Here is a 14,513-nt window from a genome sequence, read left to right as displayed (position 1 = left end):
CCTTGGGACGGGATGTTAGAGGGAGCAGTTCGGCATATGTGATTGATTGTTCCTGCCTGAACATCATGTCCCTGATCCATTCCTTAAATTTTGGAGCTCTGCCACGCCCCCTGCGCCATGCTACAAGCCTTTTAGCTAACAGCAGAGCAAGGGATACAAAGCGACGGGATGCAGCGCTAATATCTGCCGAGTACCCCAGCAGAGCTAGCAATGGGGATGTAGCTAATGATAATGATGTCATCTGTTCCAGAGCATGCAGGGTCTGTTGCCAATATGCCTGTATCGCGCCACAGTTCCATGCAAGGTGGAGAAAGTCAGCGTTATCTGCACCACATCTATCGCATTTGTCGCTGTCTCGCAATTTATATTTATAAAGTGTGACAGGGGTATAATAGGTGCGATGCAAACATCTGTAATGGATCATGTGAAACTTGAATTCATTGTGTTTTGTGTGCTTAGAATTAGCGTGTGAACAGGATGAAGGTAAAGGATTTTAACACCCTTAACAAACTGATGGTAACAGCAACTCAGTGAAGAGCTATTTGCCCCAGTTACACAATATTTATCTGACTTGACAGAAAAGGAACTAAAGAAACTTACATTGCTGGCTGAAAAGTGGTTAGCTAACGGGGTTAACAAAAGGCTGAAATATCTTAGTATTAAGCCAGAAACAGGAGAAAAACTGTCAAAAGAATAGTAGCAAACATGAGGGTAACAGCCTGAGTAATTTCCAAGGGTCCAGAACCAGCGGCAGCTGGCACAGATCCGGGGTAGGGGGCGAAGGGCGGGGGAGGGGCTAAAGAATAAAAAACATACCTCCATGCCACGTCTCACCGCTCTCTCCTTTGTCGTCTCCGGAAAAGAGCATCTAGGAAGGACCCAGGCTCAGCTGAACCAATCACAATGCTGCAATCTAGCGTTGTGATTGGTAAGCACCCAGTCTCCCCATAGCCAATCACAGTGTTGCAATACAGCATTGTGATTGGTCTGAGCACTGTTGTTCAGCGCTCAGCCAGGGAATGGGGGCCTGGGCATGTTCTCCAACCTGGCTGTAATGCAGCTTGGGCGGAGAACATGCAAAGTGCGCATGAATGTTTGCCCGGGCCCAGAGAGCAGGCCAAATATTCATGCACACTTTAGGGAGTGCAGACCACTCCTCCCTTCTACTGCTCTGTCAGTAGAGCAGCCCGCCCGTCCCACCTGCAAAGCTGTGGCAACAAGGAAAAAATAAAATGATAACTTAGAGTTATTATCATTTTATTTTTCCTTTTGTGACAATTCTTAAAAGCAGTGGGGCGATGCTCCTCCATCCTAACGGAGGAGCCGCCACTATCCAGAACTCGACATATGAGACTGGGCTACTATACAGGGAGCAAAAGGACAAGAGAGCAAAGGAAATTAGTTCTCTCCACTCCAAAGTGGATGGTAACTTGCCGTAGGTGTCAAAAGAAGACGTATTACAAAAAGGATTTTGAGGCGAAAAATCCTGCATTTGCCACACCTAGCATAGGCAGCATGTTAAATCTGGGCCAAGGCACCTGAGAGGACCCTGGAGCACTTAGTCAATATGCTATGGACATCTGCGAAAGGAACACATGATGTCCTGAAGTACATTCATCCAATGTCGGAAGTAGACAACAAGTCAGCAAGGAAGGCTCTTGTCCTGGAAGATACAGGTGCTTAAATGACTAGGGTTTAGATGGCTAGGATAAAGAGGAAGTATATCAGATATGAGAAAATTTCCCGAGATGCCAATGGCACAGTCCTGGTAGCCAGTGGGGACGAAATGGGGTACCTGCTTACCAACGTAGACGCAGAAATCAATGGTACAATAGCCGTGGGGTGAGAGGGTACTTGTTGTCTTTTAACCAATTATCCCATTGCAGCCGGTCTAGCACTAAGGCCCAGATGCCTAAATGGCTTGGACAGCATCAGCTGTGTTGACCAGAGCACAGGCTGCACATCAATCTTAAAAGAGACAATGACCATCCCAATATACAGATACCAAAGAAGGGTAGTGAGTGGATCAGGGCAGTCTCTAAGAAGACACAGTTTGGCGCACCCACTATCACTGCTCCAGATGAAGAGGAGCATGGGATACTCAAAGCAGACTATATGTTGGATTCTGGGTCACTGTCAGAGTGGAGGAGATACCCAGAAGGAGCTTCGCCAGGCACAAGTTGAGATCCCCATACTTGTGCATCCTCAGAAGTATGTCCAGGAACATGTCAGCAATGGAGTGCTTGGAAGGCATTACACTGGCTGGGAGGATGGACTGTCTTACAGTGAGCTAGCCTATCGTGAGCCAGGTGCTAGCAAGAGGCTCACAGTTCTTCTAGTGTGCAGAAACTGCCTCTTTAATTGGCTCATCAACTTTAGTCAGCAGGACACTTGGGCATTAAGAAGAAACAAGTATGGTGGGGCTCTTTGTTTTACTGGCCAAGAATGCGCCAGGACACATATGTTCTGCAAGACCTGTCCAACTTGACAACTGAGTGGTAAGTCCAGAAGTCCAGTAGAAGACCACAGTGCCATTAGTGAAGCTGCATGTAGTAGGTGCACTATTTGTATAGCCGTACAACACATTCATCTTAGTTGTGGTGGGTCATGGCACCAGGTTCCCAAAGGCGGTACCTCTAAGGAGCACCGCTACAAAGGTAGTTGTGAGTGCCCTTCTTGAGTTTGTTTCACTGGTTGGGGTTTATAAGACTGTGATCTCAACGTACGCATTGGAAGAAACAGAGGTCTGACACACACTGAATAGAATCACACAATAAATATATACATATGTAAAAATGTGAATAAATGGTCACACAGCAATTAATTGAAACCATATAGCCAAATGATACCCAAAGATTTAAAGTTCCAAGAGTCTTCCTAGCAGATTAAATAGCAGGGATTGGATCACTGCACCACACTAACAATAACAATGAAACATTAGAATTGGTCACATTGGAAAAGGGAGTCTTTCACTAGCTATGTAGACACTAAGAGCCCGATTCACAAGCTGAGGGATATAACAGTATATTGCTTTCGTAAATCAGCCGCTAGGACAAAAAACGTACAGTTGAAAACGTTATTACTACTTGCTATTATTTTCTACTTATTTTCATTTAAAACATTCAGGTATCTACAAAAACGACACCTTGCTTAATTCAGAAGTTGCTATTATTTTCTTAAATATATAGTTTTCTGGGATTGTCATGGGTTTCCATGTTTGTACATGTTTAAATGTGTACAGGACACTGATTGTAGGGACAGTGATTATTAGCACACCTTCGAATTAAGGGTAACCCATAACATCCACCACAAACTGCAAGTAGGTTGAAAGCACACAAAAAGTAGGAAAGTAGAGAGATGGGAAAACTGCAGTAACATTTTTTTTTATACAATTCTCCTCATTCCTGGTAGCCAGAAAAATGGTGATCCTAGCACAGGAAAGTTTTTGTTGATGCCATTTTAGTTTTTAAAACATATACGTGTCGTACAGCATTTTTTTCAGAATATTTCCCCAAAATGCAAAGTATAGGTATATTTCAACCATTTTCCCTGTGCCCTCCATGAGAATTCTCAAACTCAAGGTATCTTTAGAACCCAAAGGGTACTGGAAAAAAGGATGCACATTTGTAAGTAAGTGCAAGTACCCCGAATATCAAAAAAGGTGCTCATCACTGGAGAAAGGAAAGTTTCAGCAGCTTTGGTGTTAAGCAACATGGTGTGTAGCAAATTAAGAAGAAATTAAAAAATACTATATGAATTCTGAAAATGCAAGTTTGAAAAGTAGTTTATTTTAATTGTTATTAATAAAAATGCATGTTCAATCTTTCTTTTCAGAACAATAGCTGCTAATTAAAAACAAAACTTAGCATTCGCTTCAGGCTCAGGAATCTTAAATATAGGGGTCAGCTAGTTAGGTTTTTCAACGTTATTAAAAAGTACACTTTGGCTGGTTTGACTTTAGTGTCCTGCATAATATAAAACATTCAAAAAGGGAAAGGAAATTGAGTTCAGGGCTCGTAACAAGACAAGCTGCTAAATTTCTATTAGCAAAATAAAAGACTCTGGAAACCAGGGATAAGAAAACGCTATTTAAAGATGATTGGTCTAACCACCTAACAGCTTTGTTTAATCAAATTTTTATCCTTGGCCGCATGCCAACATCGTGGAAAGGAAACATTATTCACCCCATCTACAAAAAGGGCAATAGAAGAAACCCAGGGAACTATAGGCTGATTTCTCTAATAGACGTGGAAGGAAAATTGTACGCCTCATGCCTTTTGGAGCAGGTTCAAGAATGGGTAGAAAATAACAATTTACTTCCCATCTTTCAAATTGGCTTTAGACAGGGGATGGGGACATCAACAAACCTGATGACACTGGCTCTGCTAATGGAGAGAGCTGAGAAAACGAACCAACGACTGTATGGGTGTTTCATAGATATAAGAGCAGCCTTCGACCGAGTGAGCAGGTCAAGATTATGGGAAAAGCTTAAACACTGGGGGATGCCCAGGATGCTACTAAACGCAATAATCTGCCTTTACACCGACACATGGTCAAGGGTTAAACTAGGCCAAGGATCGAGCTTAACATCCAAAATCGAAACTCAGAATGGCTTAAAGCAGGGCTGCGTTCTGGCCCCATGCCTATTTAACCTGTTCTTGGCAGACCTGGGCAGCAACCTAGGACAGACAAACAGTCATGCACCTAAACTAGGGAACGATCACATTCCAATACTGCAGTTTGCTGATGACATTGTTTTACTAAGTAAAACGCCAATAGGTTTACAACGCCTAATAAACAATCTTCAATCCTACTTGGAACAAGAAAAATTGGAACTAAACAGGAAAAAAACAAAAATACTCCGACTAGTTGAGCACAAGAAGATCAAATTTAAATGGACAATTGCCAATTCAGCACTGGAAGAACAGAACCACTATCGGTACCTAGGCGTGACGATCGGGAAAGGCAATTCAAAAAAAGAACACATTTTGGCAATAAAAGCAAAGTCCCAAACGCTAATTTATGCATACAGACAGCTCCAACTAAAAATGGGGGGTCCAAACTATACACACCTCCTTAGGGTAATGTCTGCCCAAATACAACCCACATTATCATATGGATTAGTGACCTGGCTGGGAGGTGAGGCCAAAATCTTAGAGGAACTACAGACCAAAATATACAAATCTGTGTTCAAATTGCCAAAATCAGCATCTGCGGCCCAAGTCCGTCTCGAATTTGGATTACAAAACCAACACCTACGTTCAATGTCAAGGTTTGTAAAATGGTGCCACAAACTTCGGTTAGCCCAACCTAAGTCCATGGACCACGTTTGTTGGCAAGAGATAAGCATCCAAGGAAATTCTTGGGCAACCTACTTGCACTCCTGTTTGATCGAACTTGATCTCCTCGAAATTTGGAACAAAGAAATCGACCATGTTTCCTTTTGTAAAATAGCCAACAGAGTGGCAAAAAGAAAATCTTTACTAGAGGATAAATCAACACTGGCTACTCGTCGCCACGCTTGGACCGTAATTTCTTCCTACACTTATCAGAAACTGCAGACTTACTTAGCAACCCACTTTAGTCAACATCTAAAAAAAAACCTTCATTGACTACAGATTGGGTTTGCATTATTCTAAAGACTTAAGACCGTCTTGGAAATACCAGAAAGAAAGCCTACAATGTAGACTATGCGGATACTATAACGAAACCCTAAGTCATCTGTTCTGCGTGTGCCCAGCGCTAATGACATTGAGAAGGAAATACTTACGTGCTATTTTGATCAACCTGAACATAAAAACATGCCGGCAAGCGATAATATCCTGGTTGAGTGGTTCTTCTTCCATTCTAGCCTGCCGGGGGCTCAAATTCATGACTGAAGTAAAAAAACTTCTCCCAGACAAACGAGTAGTTCTACATTAGACTCAAAGTGGAAAATAGTGACCAAGGCCGGATGTTTAATCACGTGACTTCAACTTAACACGTTAGACCAAGACTCAGAAACTAATAGAATAATCTTTTGGGGACCACGTGACATGGTTTAAAAAAAAAAAAAAAAAGAGAGACGAAACTAAATATTCACGAATGTAAGTTTTATAATACGCACAGCTTTTATACTAAATGTGAATTGTAATAATTTTTATTAATTATGCAATAAACTTGAACTTAGTGACTAGCTGCTAAATTTCTATTTGCAAAATAAAAGACTCTGAAAACCAGGGATAAGAAAACGCTATTTAAAGATGAGGGGTTGTAAGTTCCTATTATTTTCAGATCTTGTCAAGGCCCATTTGTGGTAAACAGACAACATTGGTATGGTATCAGAAGTCATCATGTGGGGCTAGGGGTTAAGCTTTTCTTCTTATGAGAATAGGTGGTCTACGTTTTCCATTTTTACCCTTTTTCTAATTGCTTGTCTCCTCTTGGCTTAGTTTGGCAACCGGTCCTGAATAAATTCAAGATGCGTGGGTTTCAAAGATGGTCCATACATAGTTCCCAATGGGTTTCTAGCAAGTTGTGTATTCCACATCCGATGGGAATGCAATCAGACCTGGAAGCCAATTCATTGATCTCAATTCTTTTTCCAATCTTTAAATCTGGAAACAATACAATTCAAATCCAGCTTTGTCTTTATCTATGCGTATGTTTATTTCTAAGAATCTTCTACGGTTCTTAACTAACTGTAGAGAGAATATTTTAAATTATAATATGCAGTTGATCTTACGCAGGGAGCCACGTTTTTCCTTTGTCTCAATGATCTTAAGTCAGAAGACACGTGTTCGAGCATAATACATTTACATTCTAATTCTGAGGCCATTCATTTAATAGGTGGTCTGTTTACCTGGGCTTTGAAAGCATTGGCCTCTGTCTTGGTGGCTCATGCTATCGCCCCTAAATTTGTCAGAGATGAGGTACAATCCTCAGAGGTTTTTGGATGGACACCAAAATCATCCAAAATAAGGTGGTAATCATCGGCGGTCTGACATTTTTGGACTTTGATTGAGTCTTTAATTCAATTAGGACAGTCTGTGTGTCACAGTTAGTCAAGATTTTATATTTTTCTGAGAATGTAGCCCTCTTGTTGGGATCATGAGATTTTGGTGCTCTACACAGCTGTTTTTTTAGATAAGCTACTTCACTTTTCGGAGTACTTATCGCAGTCCAGAGTAAGATATACAGTTATTATTAGGCTTTGGTTTATGTGTTTGGCAGACATACGATTAGATCATGCCTAGGCCCAATTTTAGCACTATGCTTGAGTTCAGTGTGTGGATTTAGTCTCACTCAATGGGCCAGGGCACAGGACTAGGGTTACTTTTATGGTTGGAATTGGGTTAAAACCTGGGTTTGAGTAAGGTTTAAGTTTAGTATTAGACTTGGGTTCAGGGTTTGGTGTGAATATTAAGCTTACATTTAGAACTGGTCCATTAAATAATTTTTTTTTTTTAGATATTTTAGAATTTTCTATTTGGCATTCATTAAGGTAATACGCACTGTAATCATGTTTTGGGGATTAAGGTGCATCTACTTTGTTTTCAATTGTATTTGTTTTAGGCATTACATATTATGTATTAAAGTTAAAGTCCTAACACACATCAAACTGGGAAGACAAATACCAGGCTCCTCAAATCGTTCTAGTGCTTAGTATTGCAGTGAATGTACACCGGGTGAACGAAGCTGTATCTGTTCCTCTTGATAGGCCATTCCAAGAGAGTACAGAGATTTTTAAAAGCCCAAATGGAGCCAGAGTGTTCTGAATTGCTCTATTGTATTCAAATTAGTGAGCATGCTTCATCACTTAACCACCTTTTACTTAGATTGCAATAAATCCCAGAAGGTGCTCTGTATAGAGGTCCTTTCTAAACTACAACAGTTTGACCCAAGAGCATGAGTCAATGATTCCATATGCAAGGAGAGAGAATTGGGTACCATCATTAAAACAACCTCCACCTGTTAAAAGGCCTTATTCTGAGTTTTGCGACTAGATACCCTCATGGATGTCAATTCATGAAAATACTAGGGTAGTGGAAGTGACATCACATGCTATGTGACCCCCCTGCCTGATGCCACAGGAAGTGACATCACAGAACTTTGACATGATGACATCACAGGAAGTGACATCACCTACCCTTTGACCCACCCCGATGATACCACAGGAAGTGACATCACACACACTTTGACCCTGGTGACGTGACAGGAAATTACATCATCTGCCCTTTGGACCCCATGAAATCAAAGGAAGCAACATTGCGACTAGATACCCTCATGGATGTCAATTAATGAAAATACTAGGGTAGTGGAAGTGACATCACATGCCATGTGACCCCCCTGCCTGATGCCACAGGAAGTGACATCACAGAACTTTGACATGATGACATCACAGGAAGTGACATCACCTTCCCTGTGACCCACCCCGATGATGCCACAGGAAGTGACATCACAAACACTTTGACCTGGTGACGTGACAGGAAATTACATCATCTGCCCTTTGGACCCCATGAAATCAAAGGAAGCAACATTGCATGACCTTTAACTTGGTGACTTCACAGGAAGTAATGCATCTAACTTTTGGTTACTTGCATCACAAACAGAGGCTGGAAAATCCCTACAGATACAAAAGAAGTAATCTATAAACTTCCTTGTTCATACACACATGTTCATAAATCCCCACAGACCACGCTCTCAATGACACACATGGCAGTCCTGTCATATTGCCCCTAGTCAAAGTATTTGTTCACACCATAATATCTGCCTCTATGGACATTAGGCATAAAGTCAATGAAGCTGGGTGTGGCGGTGTCTAGTAGCATTGTGAAAGGTTGGAGACCCCTGATATAGGCAGTCACAGGATGAACCCACTAGTGGGTGAGATGGCAGAGCGTCTTTCAAATGCAAGCATCTCACTGTGAATGCGCTAACATTAACACAGCTGTGATGTGTACTGGCTTGAAGAAGTGCAGCAGGTGCTGCCCCGCAAGTGCCACCAGTGGGGGAAATCCTGATGCTGAGCAGGTTTTTACCCCTTGAAAGGTTGTGTGAGGTTCATGAAAATCTGCTATGCTTAATGTGAAATCCACATGCTAGACACAGGTTTTAGTGACCACAGGACCAAATCCTAGCTTTTCCCTGGTATGCAATCAGACCAGTTATAACCACCAGAAGTTCAGTAATGAAGGGGGGATTTAGTAATTTCGCTCATGTACACTACTAGACTAGCATAAAAGATAATCACACACATTAATAAAACACAAGTACCAAATTAGGAGGCAACTAAGGAAGCCAAACATGCTCAAAAGGCGCAACCCCATTCCGCCATACTTACTTTTAGAAATATCAAAAGATGTGCGAATGAAATTTACCTCAGTGGAGTTACGCCGGTCAATCAGTACACTTTTCTAATTTTGCAACATGTTTGTACAGTCATCTGATTTTGTGCCCTTGCACTGATTGGTCACTTTGCTAATATATTGGGAACAAGCTTAAGACACATTTCAGTTGAAATATATGTATTTACTGGTTGACCAACATTGCTAAATTGTGTTCAAGGATGATTGCTCTTTGTTTTTTCGTCCTCTTCTGTGTGTGTGCATCTAAATTAATTGCATGGACAAACCGGTGCGAGGGAAAAGGCGACATGGAGAAACCCATTTTAAAGCACATTTCTCTATGGGGATGTGGTTACGGTGTGCGTATGTAGTGTATACAAGAGACCTTCTGAATCCTAGTACAATATATGACGTTGTTAAGTGTTGTACTAAATCTGACCTTTACCTTATTCAACATTCAAAATAATCTTGCATGCTTAATATATATGTTACTTGACTTCAATATCACATTATTATTAAACACTTCAGAGAAAAGGGAAATAAATGTCGTACTGTGCTGTCTATTGATCAGTGTGTCCCAAGTATGAATCTTTCACCAGAATATACATTGACACGTGACTTGTACTTTTTGTACACAGCATTATGTTGACTTAGAACTAATGCAGCCGAGTTCAATATTAATGTCTGTAGGAAATGTCATAATATGATCGGAGAGGATGCAAGACAAGGAGTGCTTCACTTCATAGCTATTAAACTATACGTTGTTAGATTGCACGAAGGCAGTGGGACACAGTGCTGCTACTGGGAGGAAGACAGAGCGGAATTAGATAAGACTTAGAGAAAAAGATGAAAATTCGTGCCTGAAACAAAAATCAGCTTTAGAAAGTTGTTATGAGTAAATCTGCATGGCTTAGACTGGAAGAAAATAATTTATATAGGAGCGTAGGTAACTGAGGCTTGGTGTTGATAAGGGCGGGTGTATCACTAAAAGGAACCTATTCACTGACCTGCCACCCCAGCTGTGAGTACAGAGTTACACCGCCGCTGTGTAGGGGCTCCAAAGAATGGGAACTCTGAGGACTGGAGTGTGGGAGTGAGGAGACTCTTGTACACCATGGGGAACATATTATGGTACAGCCCCAAGTGCGGGAGTGGGGAGACTCTTGTACACCATGGGGGAAGTATTATGGTGCAGACCCAAGTGCGGGAGTGAGGAGACTCTTGTACACCATGGGGGACGTATTATGGTACAGACCCAAGTGCGGGAGTGAGGAGACTCTTGTACACCATGGGGGACGTATTATTGTACAGACCCAAGTGCGGGAGTGGGGAGACTCTTGTACACCATGGGGGAAGTATTATGGTGCAGACCCAAGTGCGGGAGTGAGGAGACTCTTGTACACCATGGGGGACGTATTATGGTACAGACCCAAGTGCGGGAGTGAGGAGACTCTTGTACACCATGGGGGACGTATTATTGTACAGACCCAAGTGCGGGAGTGGGGAGACTCTTGTACACCATGGGGGACGTATTATTGTACAGACCCAAGTGCGGGAGTGGGGAGACTCTTGTACACCATGGGGGACGTATTATTGTACAGACCCAAGTGCGGGAGTGGGGAGACTCTTGTACACCATGGGGGACATATTATGGTAGAGACCCAAGTGCGGGAGTGAGGAGACTCTTGTACACCATGGGGGACGTATTATTGTACAGACCCAAGTGCGGGAGTGAGGAGACTCTTGTACACCATGGGGGACGTATTATGGTACAGACCCAAGTGCGGGAGTGAGGAGACTCTTGTACACCATGGGGGACGTATTATTGTACAGACCCAAGTGCGGGAGTGGGGAGACTCTTGTACACCATGGGGGACGTATTATGGTACAGACCCAAGTGCGGGAGTGGGGAGACTCTTGTACACCATGGGGGACGTATTATTGTACAGACCCAAGTGCGGGAGTGGGGAGACTCTTGTACACCATGCGGGACGTATTATTGTACAGACCCAAGTGCGGGAGTGGGGAGACTCTTGTACACCATGGGGGACGTATTATTGTACAGACCCAAGTGCGGGAGTGGGGAGACTCTTGTACACCATGGGGGACATATTATGGTACAGACCCAAGTGCGGGAGTGAGGAGACTCTTGTACACCATGGGGAACATATTATTGTACAGACCCAAGTGCGGGAGTGAGGAGACTCTTGTACACCTTGGGGGACATATTATGGTACAGACCCAAGTGCGGGAGTGAGGAGACTCTTGTACACCATGGGGGATGTATTATTGTACAGACTCAAGTGCGGGAGTGGGGAGACTCTTGTACACCATGGGGGACGTATTATTGTACAGACCCAAGTGCGGGAGTGGGGAGACTCTTGTACACCATGGGGGACGTATTATTGTACAGACCCAAGTGCGGGAGTGAGGAGACTCTTGTACACCATGGGGGACGTATTATGGTACAGACCCAAGTGCGGGAATGAGGAGACTCTTGTACACCACGGGGAACATATTATAGTACAGACCCAAGTGCGGGAGTGAGGAGACTCTTGTACACCATGGGGAACATATTATGGTACAGACCCAAGTGCGGGAGTGAGGAGACTCTTGTACACCATGGGGGACATATTATGGTACAGACCCAAGTGCGGGAGTGAGGAGACTCTTGTACACCATGGGGAACATATTATTGTACAGACCCAAGTGCGGGAGTGATGAAACTCTTGTACACCATGGGGAACATATTATAGTACAGACCCAAGTGCGGGAGTGAGGAGACTCTTGTACACCATGGGGAACATATTATTGTACAGACCCAAGTGCGGGAGTGATGAAACTCTTGTACACCATGGGGGACGTATTATGGTACAGACCCAAGTGCGGGAGTGAGGAGACTCTTGTACACCATGGGGAACATATTATTGTACAGACCCAAGTGCGGGAGTGATGAAACTCTTGTACACCATGGGGGACGTATTATGGTACAGACCCAAGTGCGGGAGTGAGGAGACTCTTGTACACCATGGGGGACGTATTATTGTACAGACCCAAGTGCGGGAGTGGGGAGACTCTTGTACACCATGGGGGACGTATTATTGTACAGACCCAAGTGCGGGAGTGAGGTGACTCTTGTACACCATGGGGGACGTATTATGGTACAGACCCAAGTATGGGAGAGTGGAGACTCTTGTACACCATGGGGGACATATTATTGTACAGACAAATGTTCCAACCGTAGTCAGGCAAGACGGGGACCTGGCTGTGCTCTCGGTGCATGTGGGACAATGGCTACACAAGAGGAAGGAGAAAATCCTACATCGATAGGGAATCCACAAACAAGCAACACATTTTATTTCCGCTCAGGGCGCGATATCCGTGTCAAACTGATTAGGGCCGGCTAGCCCTGTTAAGTCAGAGCAGAGCGCAGAGCAGACAGCAGCAGCAGCGAAGAAGCCACTTCAGGCCATGCACTGGCCACTGGCTACTACCCCAAGGGACAATCATAATGATGTACTTGCCACTGATTTGGAACTTATGGGGTATGAAATTCAAATAAGGCAAAGCACTTACTTCTACTTGTTGCTTGCTTCTTCAGAGCAGCAGAGGTTTGCTGCGGACACGCGATTCACACAGTCAATATGGCAGACAACATATAATCTACGTTTTGACAGAGTATCAGCCACACTCTAAATATGGTCCAAATTACTTTTCTAGAGACGGGCATTGAATTATAATTTTCCACAGTAAGTAAAGGGAACGTCAGTGGACACCCTCCAGCAAAGACGGACACAGATTCAGTGCTTTTAAAATCACTGCGGGTGACTTACAGCCACGGGACGCGCCCCAACAGATCTCTCCCTTCGGGGATGTGAGAGTGGAGGGACCTTCTTCCATATTATATGGGCATGACCAGTGCTCCAAACTTTCTGGATCGAACTACAAAGAACCCTTGGGGAGGTTACTACGGAACCCCCCCCCACAAAGAGAATAAATGCATTTTAGACATCTGGGGGGAAAAACCGCCACCAAAATACGCCAAGACCTGGCTGTCCTTAGGCCTTATAGTATCTAAGTGGAATATTGCATGACTATGGGGGCGGCGAGGATCTCAAACGTGAGGAAAAGAGAGCGGGATATGGACTGGTGCAGTTGAACGAGAAGCCGATATATCAAGGGAGGGGCTGCCTGCGCAAATGGGAGAAGATCTGGGTGGGATGGCGCTTCTATAGGGGCTTAGATGTGGAACCCACCTCATCACAAGATGATCGGGAACAAGACACACTTTTAGCCAAGAAATACTGCAGAGCCAAATCTGTCCCTATTACCTCTTACTCATCCACTCTATCCGATGTGTGCTATTGAAAGTCCTTTTTTTCAAATCAATGTGACATGTATCATTGCCCTGCGATCTCTTTTTGCTGCTTGATGCTATGTTTATTTAATGCTTTTCTCTTTGTTTAAAAATATTAAAAAGATATATAAAAATAAAAAAATCACTGCGGGTGGTAATTTGGGACCCTCATTTTTAAAGTTTCAGTAGTTTAGCTGGTGAAAGTGGACGTCTGCAGTTGAACTGAAACCAGAAAAATAGTGCGATGTCAGAGGAAGGAATTCAGGGGCATATTAACAAGCCAGGCGATAAAATTATCGCCGCTTTAGCGGCAGAAAATTGCCGCTAAAACGGCGATAATGGGCTGGATAATATGCTCTATGGAATTCCAATTGAAGCCCATGTGAGACGTCCTTCACATTTAACATGGGTTTCAATTGGAATTCCATAGAGCATATTATCAAGCCCATTATCGCCGTTTTAGCGGCGATAATTTTATCGCCTGGCTTGATAATATGCCCCAAAAACACTACAGCATGAATGACGACCATCCAGTACAACCCCCACTATGCTAACACACATCCAGCAGCTTAGGGAAAGCTTTGAAAATGTAAAAAAAAAAGGCTCAGTAATCTGGGGAGGATTAATAACAGCATAATCCTCTTTACAGCAGTATCTACTTATCTGCGTATAGATCTCCACGTGAACTCTGGCCTGAGCGCACACAATCCTATTTAGCAGTATTGCACTTTCTACTGCACAATCCTGGCATCGCACAGAGACAATTACACTTGCCTCTTAGCGGTTAGACCTAGCTCATTCATCATTCATCCCAGTCCACAGCACATGGT

This window comes from Triturus cristatus, chromosome 4_1, assembly GCF_964204655.1.
Source record: "Triturus cristatus chromosome 4_1, aTriCri1.1, whole genome shotgun sequence".
Lineage (NCBI taxonomy): Eukaryota > Metazoa > Chordata > Amphibia > Caudata > Salamandridae > Triturus > Triturus cristatus.
This window is presented reverse-complemented; position numbering follows the sequence as displayed.